Source organism: Oncorhynchus gorbuscha, linkage group LG13 (genome assembly GCF_021184085.1).
Source record: "Oncorhynchus gorbuscha isolate QuinsamMale2020 ecotype Even-year linkage group LG13, OgorEven_v1.0, whole genome shotgun sequence".
Taxonomy (NCBI): domain Eukaryota; kingdom Metazoa; phylum Chordata; class Actinopteri; order Salmoniformes; family Salmonidae; genus Oncorhynchus; species Oncorhynchus gorbuscha.
This window is the reverse complement of record NC_060185.1, coordinates 68,987,961-68,998,138: the sequence shown is the minus strand read 5'-3', so window position 1 is coordinate 68,998,138 and position 10,178 is coordinate 68,987,961. Positions and strand designations below refer to the sequence as shown.

The following is a 10,178-nucleotide window of genomic DNA, read 5'->3' as shown; positions in this document are numbered from 1 at the left end:
ACTGAGAGACAGCCTGGTGCATGAGGCTGCCACAGGACCCACCAGGCTGGGGAGACCTACAGGAGGCCTGGTGCGTGGAGGAGGCACCAGATGGACCGGGCTATGGGGGAGCACTGGAGCTCTGGTGTGCAGCCTTGGCACCACTCCTCCAGGCTGGATGACCACTTTAGCCCGGACCTTCCAGAGTGCAGGCACAGGTTGAACCGGTCTGTGGGTGAGCACTGCAGATCTGGTGCATACCACTCGCACCTCTCCCTTAGGCTCAATACCCACATTCGCCCGGTCCGGGCGGAGCGCAGGCATAGGACGAACTGCACCCTCCCAGCGCCCCGGAGACACAGCATGCAGAGCCGGCGCAGGATACCCTGGGCCGAAACGGCGTACCGGAGACCAAACACGCTGAGCCGGCACAATACGCCCTGGTTGGAGGCCCACTCTCGCATGGCACTTGCGGGGGGCTAGCCTATAGTGCACTGGGCTATGAGCGCGTACTGGCGACACCGTGCGCTTAACCGCATAACACTGTGCCTGACCAGTACAATGCTGCTTTCGGTAAGCACGAGCAGTGGGCTCAGGTCTCCAACCTGACTCTGCCACACTCCCCGTGTGCCCCCTCCAAAACATTTTGGGGGGGCTGCCTCTCGTGCCTGTCGCGCTGCTGTGCTGCCTCTTCATATAGCCGCCGCTCAGCTTTCGCTGCCACCAGTTCTTCCTTGGGGCGGCGATATTCCCCAGCCTGTGCCCAAGGTCCCTTGCCGCCCAAAATCTCCTCCCAAGTCCATGAGTCCAGAGAACGCTGCTGCTCGATACCACGCTGCTTGGTCCTTGGTTGGTGGGTGTTTCTGTAACGATTCTCGTTTGGTGAAGGAGAAGAGCACCAAAATGCAGCATGGTAAGTGTTTGTCATGTTTGAATTGAACAAACTGAACACTACTCAAAATAATAACGAAGAGAAAACGAAACAGTTCTGCCAGGTGAACAGACACTAATTAAACACCCACAACCAAAATGGGGAAAACAGGCTACCTAAGTATGATTCTCAATATTCAGAGACAACAAACAACACCTGCCTCTGATTGAGAACCATACTAGGCCAAACACATAGAAATATAACAACCTAGAAAAAAGAACATAGACGACCCACCCCAACTCATGCCCTGACCAACCTAACACAAAGACATAAAAAAGGAACTAAGGTCAGAATGTGACAACTCCGGAGTACTTTAAAACAATTATAGGCTGGTGCTAAATATCTCAAACTAAAAGCATTGTTTTTGGGACAAATCACTCACTCAACACTAAACCTCATTTAGATCTAGCATTGAATAGCGTGGCAGCTGAGCAAGTTGAGGAGACGAGACTGCTGGGTGTAACCCTAGATAACAAGCTGTTATGGTCAAAACATGTAGACTCAATGGTTGCTTAAATGGGAAGAAGTCTGTCCATGATAAGGCACTGCTCTGCTTTCTTGACATCTTAGTCAACCTACAGCTCATAGTTTGTCTCAGCTAGACTACTGGCCTGGTGTATGGTCATGTGTGGCAAAGAGGGACATAAAGTACCAGTCAGAAGTTTGGACACCAACTCATTCAAGGGTTGTTCTACAATGTAGAATAACAGTGAAGACATCAAATCTATGGAATAGCACTCTGCAGCAGAGGTAAATCTGGGTCTTCCTTTCCTGTGGCGGTCTTCATGAGAGCCATCATAGCACTTGATGGTTTTTGCGACTGCACTTGAAGAAACATAAAGTAATGGCGGACGGATGTTTCTCTTTGCTCATTTGAGCTGTTCTTGCCATGATTAGAGCCTGTAAGTAAGCATTTCACCTGTTCTATTCGGCGCACGTGACGAATAAACTTTGATTGGATTTGATATGGACTTGGTCTTTTACCAAACAGGGCTATCTTCTGTATACCACCCCTACATTTTCACAACACAATTGATTGGCTCAAATGCATTAAGAAAGAAAGAAATTCCACATATTAACTTTTAACAAGGCACATCTGTTAATTGAAATTCATTCCAGGTGACAACCTCATGAAGCTGGTTGAGAGAATACCAAGAGTGTGCAAAGCTGTCATCAAGGCAAAGGGTGGCTACTTTGAAGAATCTAAAATATAAAATATATTTTGATTTGTTGAGCAATTTTTTGGTTACTACACGTTTCCACATGTGCTATTTTATAGTTTCAATGTCTTCACTATTATTCTACAATGTCGAAAATAGTATAAATAGAGAATGTTGATGTTCTCCTGGCTCAAAGCTGAGGAGAGATTGACTGCATCACTATTGGTCTTTGTGCGGGGTGTTGATGTGTTAAAGGTACCAAACTGTCTCTTCATGCAGTTGGCACACAGTTCAGACAGTCATCGGTACAACACAAGACGTGCAACCAGAAGTCTCTTCACAGTTCCCAGGTCCAGAACAGACTACATGGAACTCTCTGCTAGCTAGCAATAAAACGAAATTTAAAAAACAGATGAAAGAACACATTACGGCACAATGGGGACTGTGAAGAGACAGTCATGTTTATATATTCTGTATTGTAATTTGCACTATATTATGTATTGTATTATATAGGGTAGTGGGCTTGCCCGAGCCTTGGCTTGTTCAAGACAGAATGGCTAATAGGGAAAGAGCCATCTCCTGTTTCTCCTGTTTCTAAAGCCTGAGGCAGAGGCAGGAGATTATGTAGTATTATATAGTGTTCTGTAGTATTATGTAATGTGATGTAGTGTTCTGTAGTGTATTTATTGTTTCCTGTTTGGACCCCAGGAAGGAGATCCCAATAAAATACTAAATAATAATACTCCCTATCGCTCTCTGAGGAGATTGGCACCTCGCTGTGCCCCTTGGGGTGTTACAAGTAGGAGCTGAGGTTGGCGCTGCGTCTGAGCTCTCTGCTCTGCTGCACACCCAATTATGCCACACTAATCCTGATGCTGTGCCCGGTTCTCTCACCTGCTACACGTATGCATGAGTGGGCGCACACACACACATGCCCATGCAAACACACACACAATTGAGACAGTTCCCAGTTCTCCCACCTGGTGGTCACTCTGTGTCTCCGTTGGTTGTTCTCTCCCACTGTGAGACCATGACAGTCATGGTGCCGCTCAAACTCACTGGCCACGGTACATTAGAGAAGTGAATGAGAGGCTCACGTCTGATTGACCATAGGAACATAGAGAGAGAGTGAGAGAGAGAGAGAGAGAGAGAGAGAGAGAGAGAGAGAGAGAGAGAGAGAGAGAGAGAGAGAGAGAGAGAGAGAGAGAGAGAGAGAGAGAGAGAGAGAGAGAGCACATACTCAGAGATGGAGATACTGTATGTGTTTCCCAGAGTGTGGTGTGGGGTTAGAGTAAAGCCCATGGGGGACTGCTGAGCTGCTGGGTCAGCAGTGTGTTTGGGTGGGACATGTCAGGCAGGCCCTGTCAGGGGCTCTCAGAGTCTGTGTGTAGTGACACATCATAGAGTCAGAACACTGAGGTTGACTAACTGATGGAACGTGACAGGGTGAACATCAACATAGAAGATTAGTCTTAGACAGACAGAGAGAGAGAGGGAGACAGAGGAGAGAGAGATGGATGGATGGATGGATGGTGAGAGGAGGGAGGGGGTAAAGATTAAACAGAAAAAACACACCCTACCACACGCAGGCACACGCAGGCATGCACAAACTCTCTCTCTCTCTCAATTCAATTCAGTAGACTTTATTGACATGGCAAGTTAAATTAATTACATTGTCAAAGTATACATATAACAAAGAATGGTGGGACCAACAGAAATAAGGCAACAATAATAATATTCCCTCTCTCTACCGTGTCAGGAAAAGGTCAGAAGAGGTTTAAGGTCAGTCAGCTGTGAGATTCCTAAGCACAGAGTCAGCCATCCTTCCCTCTTCCCCCTGAAGCCCCCTTGTCCATAGTAAATAACTTCCTCTCCAAGTAGGCTACACGCAGCTGTCAATCAATAAAGAAAGAGATAAGGCTCTAGCACCACTCACTCTTCTCTTGGAGGACAGGCTGATCCTTAACCTTTTATCGGCTTCCCTTAGGAGGAAGAACTGGTAGACGTGTGTCATGTGTTTTACCAAATGAAAGCTACAGAAAATGACATCCAGCCAGACTTCACTGCTTTTAGCGAGCCCTAGTGGACGGTCTGTGACCTGCATGTGGTGAACCACGGCGAGAGAAGCAGACAAACGAACTTCAGAGAAAATACATCTCACTCCAGCAGCTGCCAAGCGTCAAAAATGTATTTTATCGGTGAGAAATGTCAGAAATTCATGTTCACTATACGCATGACTGTTGGGTAACCTATATATGCTAACGTTATATCATGCTGTTTTCTGAACTATTGCAAATTCCTCCTTAACTTTCCCATAGTGGCAAATAATATAGCCTACCAAGCTAACTCCTGGTGTCTCAGAATATTATCACAACAACTGTTAGGCTACAGTGTTAGTCTACAATTTCCTCACAGGTGTGCACCCACGCCTGATAATCTGCCGAGTGCTGTGGACCCGTAGACGTTCCTCTGATTGGTTTAGGATCCTGTTTTTAAACCCCATTCAAACCCCTCCCGTTTGTCACCGCGCGGCGTGCTGGAGAGATTTGCAGAACCACCGCGCGGTGGGGCGTCTCCGGGGCCAGTCTGCCACGCAATTAGAGTTTTGTTCTGGAGGAGCTCAACCGAAGGCTCGTTTTTAATATTATAGATTTTTTTCATTAACAACATTCCTATTGGAATTATGAGAATTGTTTATTGCTCAGGTGGTTCTCAAGTCATTGTCTTTAGCCTAATGCATGATATGAGTTTACAGAAGCCTCTGAGCCATTGAGAGTTATCATGAAGTTGCGGACACCTGTCCTCTTCTTGTCTCGGCACCATTCTGGGTAAGTACAGGAATTGGAACCACTGCATGTCTTGAACAATAAGTAGCCCAATAAATGAGTTCTAAACGTGTGGTGCTTGCGAGGGATAGCCTGTGGAACTGAGAAGTGTATGACACATTTTTACATATCCAAGTCACAACGGGAAAAAAACTTAACACATCTGGGCTTACGTAAATGCGCAATGTGACATTCCACACGATTCCAATTTCTCATAATCATGCCATCTGACAAGCTGGGAGCATTAGCTGCACTCGGCCCCTGTGGAGCGCCTGTTTCTTTTGGCACGGGATAAATCTCCGGCGTAAACACTCGCTCCCTCCGTTCTTCTTCATGTCTGGTTCTGTTTCTGCTCACCAACAGGACCGGTCGATGGACATGGAGACAGACGCGGTGTCGGGTGACACTCTCTGAACCCAATGTTATCTCTGAAAATAATGGTAATCTTATCTGGTGAATTGCTGAAGTGCAAATGCCATTTGGCAGTAAAACCTCAAGGCTATTTGTGAACGATTAGCGGTTGTGTGAAAGTTATGTTGAAGATGTCAATCTTAGTAAAGAGTTGCATTTAATTTCTAACGTTAAGTAAAATACTACAGTTCTATACATAAATATGTATCCAGGAATCAAAACGATGTTAGGGCTGACAGATGGGGTGCCAGAGGGTGAATCAACTCCAGCTGCAGGTTAAGGGTCACACATAATAAATATGTATATATATATATGTGTGGGAGAGACAGACAGACCAGCAAAAGACACATACTTTCAGCTATACACATCTCTTCTGGAGTAGTTTCAGTTGAGAAGCCAGCTCTCTAGCCTGTCTGTCTCTCCCCCACCCCCATTGTTCAACTGTTTGTAATCAGATTTTCTTATGCAACCACAGTAAACACTATCTACATTCTAAATTAAAATTAGAGACCATTAGTCTGTGGTGCTTAAGAATTTATATTGGAAATAATTGTTTAATTGACAGCTGGTGATAAAATACATAACTTAAAGTATCTTCTATGCCACCTCTTCCTCTTGTCTCACTCCATTAAACTCCATCTCTTTCCCCCTTCACTCCCATCCCCAGGTGAGTTTGGGTCTCTGGCTGAGATGGAGGACCTCCTGTTGAGGAACCTGTTCCAGGGGTACCAGCGCTGGGTCCGGCCCATCCAGCACGCCAACAACAGGGTCACAGTGCGCTTCTGACTCAAGATCTCACAGCTGGTGGACGTGGTGAGGATGCACACTACACCACGTGCACACACACAAACAAGTCGTTGAAGCGGAAACACACACACAGTGACGAAAGACCTTTCCCGTACAAACAAACAATGAAAGACACAAAATATTCTAAATATCTTGTCTGAATGTAATTCTGTCCCTCTCCATGTTGCTGAAACAAAATTAGCACAGCCACAGTGAAACAACCCGATTTTGCTGAGCTGTCCAAGGTCCTGACGTAAAGCTGTTGGCCTCCGTAGAACTCACAGAACACGCTCGCTTTCAAGAGGTTACATTTTTTTCAGGGCCAGATGTGATAGGCTGAGATGGTATAGCTGTTCTGTCAGAGGACACAAGCAGCTAATGGAACAGTCCCGGTCATGGTGTTAAATATTTTCCTCACCTACACAGCAGTCTATGTATTCATCTGTCTCTCTGAGGGTATAGGGGTAGAGGCCTGTGGTATGTAATTATCAAAAAGGGTTGTTGTGAATACGAACTGATGTTATCATACCAAAGAGAATGAAAGGAGGCGAGATGAGGTTGGAAAATGAATAGAACAAGGAGGATGGGGAAAGGGCAAGAGGTGAAACAGGAGGAGGTATGGTGAGCTAGTGAGAAGTGCTCTGCTCCAGGCTGATGAGTGGTACCAGTGTTGCTAGATGTCTGTCCTGTATTAGGTTACAGTTCATCTCTGGACTATGTGATCCCCACAACCTCAAACTCAATCAGACAGCTGATCCCCGCTACTTATACACTTTTCTTCCACGCTCCCTCATTTTCTCTCCTTCTGTTAGTCTTGCTTACCAGTGTGGTAATTTTCTTACATTTAATTTAATTTTACAATACCATGATTTTGTGAACACTATTGGTGTGTGAGTGCTCCATTCAAATGAGATGGGATAATGAACAAGGAATTGAAGCAATTTATCCTGAAACAGACATGATTCTGACTTGGATGTCTACTCTACATGATATCTTGGTCTCTGTCTGTCTCACAGGATGAGAAGAACCAGCTGATGACTACTAATGTGTGGCTGTGGCAGGTGAGGAGGAAAAGAGGTTGTAGCCTGTTTTCCATAGATGTATTGTAATATGTGTCTTTCCCTCAACAGGAGTGGCTAGATTCTAATCTACGACGGGACCCTGAGGACTACGGTGGGATCACATCGATCGGAGTTCCATCTGAGGCAATCCGGCTGCCCGACATCGTGCTCTATGAGAAGTAAGCTCTATGATATGTCACATATTATGATGAGCACCATTGAGCACAATGTCTTCAGACAAGACAGTGTTACATCCACCTAGTTTCCCACTAATAGTTCACATTAATAGACTGTTTTGTTTGATGTTTTCCTAAAATGTATGTTTTATATGCACAATAACCCTGACTCTTACTATCCTCCCCCAGTGCTGATGGGCGGTTTGAGGGCTCCCTGATGACCAAAGCCATTGCTAAGTCTAACCGTAGGATCACGTGGACCCCTCCGGCCAGCTACAAGTCAGCCTGCACTACGGACGTCACTTTCCCCTTCGACAGACAAAAACAGCTCCATGAAGTTTGGATCCTGGACATACAATGGTAACATGGTGGACATGATCCTGTTAGGTGTTTATGTCGACAGGAAGGACTTCTTCGACAGCTGAGAGGGAGATCCTGAACGCCACGGGGGCCAGAGGAAGCCGGCGGGACGGGGATGTACAGTGGGGCAAAAAAGTATTTAGTCAGCCACCAATTGTGCAAGTTCTCCCACTTAAAAAGATGAGAGGCCTGTAATTTATCATAGGTACACTTCAACTATGACAGACAAAATGAGAAAAAAAATCTAGAAAATCACATTGTAGGATTTTTTATGAATTTATTTGCAAATTATGGTGGGAAAATAAGTATTTGGTCACCTTTAAACAAGCAAGATGTATGGCTCTCACAGACCTGTAACTTCTTCTTTAAGAGGCTCCTCTGTCCTCCACTCGTTACCTGTATTAATGGCACCTGTTTGAACTTGTTATCAGTATAAAAGACACCTGTCCATAACCTCAAACAATCACACTCCAAACTCCACTATGGCCAAGACCAAAGACCTGTCAAAGGACACCAGAAACAAAATTGTAGACCTGCACCAGGCAGGGAAGACTGAATCTGCAATAGGTAAGCAGCTTGGTTTGAAGAAATCAACTGTGGGAGCAATTATTGGGAAATGGAAGACACAAGACCACTGATAATCTCCCTCGATCTGGTGCTCCACGCAAGATCTCAACTCCGTGGGGTCAAAATGATAAGAACGGTGAGCAAAAATCCCAGAACCACACGGGGGGACCTAGTGAATGACCTGCAGAGAGCTGGGACCAAAGTAACAAAGTCTACCATCAGTAACACATTACGCCGCCAGGGACTCTGAAGTTTGCTAGAGAGCATTTGGATGATCCAGAAGAAGATTGGGAGAATGTCATATGGTCAGATGAAACCAAAATAGATTTTTTTGGTAAAAACTCAACTCGTCGTGTTTGGAGGACAAAGAATGCTGAGTTGCATCCAAATAACACCATACCTACTGTGAAGCATGGGGGTGGAAACATCATGCTTTGGGGCTGTTTTTCTGCTAAGGGACCAGGACGACTGATCCGTGTAAAGGAAAGAATGAATGGGGCCATGTATCGTGAGATTTTGAGTGAAAACCTCCTTCCATCAGCAAGGGTATTGAAGATGAAACGTGGCTGGGTCTTTCAGCATGACAATGATCCCAAACACACCGCCCGGGCAATGAAGGACTGGCTTCGTAAGAAGCATTTCAAGGTCCTGGAGAGGCCTTACCTTGTGACCTCTGTCATTGCCAACATAGGGTATATAACAAAGTATTGAGAAACTTTTTTATTGACCAAATGCTTATTTTCCACCATAATTTGCAAATAAATCCATTAAAAATCCTACAATGTGATTTTCTGGATTTAGTTTCTTCTCATTTTGTCTGTCATTGTTGAAGTGTACCTATGATGAAAATTACAGGCCTTTCTCATATTTTTAAGTGGGAGAACTTGCACAATTGGTGGCTGACTAAATACTTTTTTGCCCCACTGTATTCCTTCCCCTTTATAACATACTCTTTCATTCTGAAACGTCTCTCGCTGTTCTAGACACTTTCTTATTATGCTGTGTTTCGGTCTGTCGTTCCTGACCTTGCTGGTGTTCTATCATCTGTCGGATGAAGGGGAGAAGCTCTCTCTCTCCACATCCCTCTTCCTTCAGAAGCTAGCCAGGATGCTCTGCATGCAGGGCCACACTGACCGGTACCTCTATCCAGAGCTGGCACCGGAGAGCCCAGAGCTGAAGCCCTGGTCTGGGGGCTGGAGAGGGGGTCAGAGGGGGAGCGGGTAGACTCAGGTAGACCCTCATTCCAGGTTGTGCAGGAATGGAAGTTTGTTGCTCAGGTTGGGGACAGGATATTTCTGTGGGCCTTCCTCACCGTGTCGGTCCTGGGGACCATCCTCATTTTTGCCCTGCATATATTCCTTAGTACTTCTCCCCAGTCCTGGCCCAGCACCCCACTTTAACTCATCATCCCTTGTTGGGAAACCAGCACCCCCCTCTAACTAACTTCCGGACCCAGGACCCCCCCCCACTCAGCACCCCCTGCAGATTCACCCTCTGATGCTAATTCCCCAAACTGAGGCCAGGACACCCTACCAACAATTTAACCCTGACCTCCAGGCTGGATCTATAGCCCCTCCGTCTCAAGACTCTGCTGAACCTTTCAGCCAACTTGCTATGGTAAGACTCAACCCCATACTGTTGAGCTATGCCCTGCCTTCCCCTGCCACACCTTGAGTCAGAATAGGACATCTCCTTGCTATAGAGCCTTTACTCACATTTACATATTACACTGACATAGTTCACTCAATGCACAGAAAACAAATGACAAATATTAACTTTGTCTCAATAGACTCCTTAAAACCATGATCACCTTGTGACCCAACTATTGTGGTCTTAGTGTAAATGAGTTATTCTGTGAGTAGAATGGCGACGGCACTCTGATCGGAAGATCACTGTTCTATTTGTGTTCGTCGAGGGACCTC

The 10,178-nt window shown here is 45.7% G+C and overlaps 1 pseudogene; it reads left to right on the top strand.

Moving 5' to 3' along the window:
• Window positions 1–4,720: 4,720 nt before the first annotated feature.
• On the top strand, window positions 4,721–9,480 carry LOC123992360 (annotated as a pseudogene).
• The last annotated feature ends 698 nt before the right edge of the window (window positions 9,481–10,178 follow it).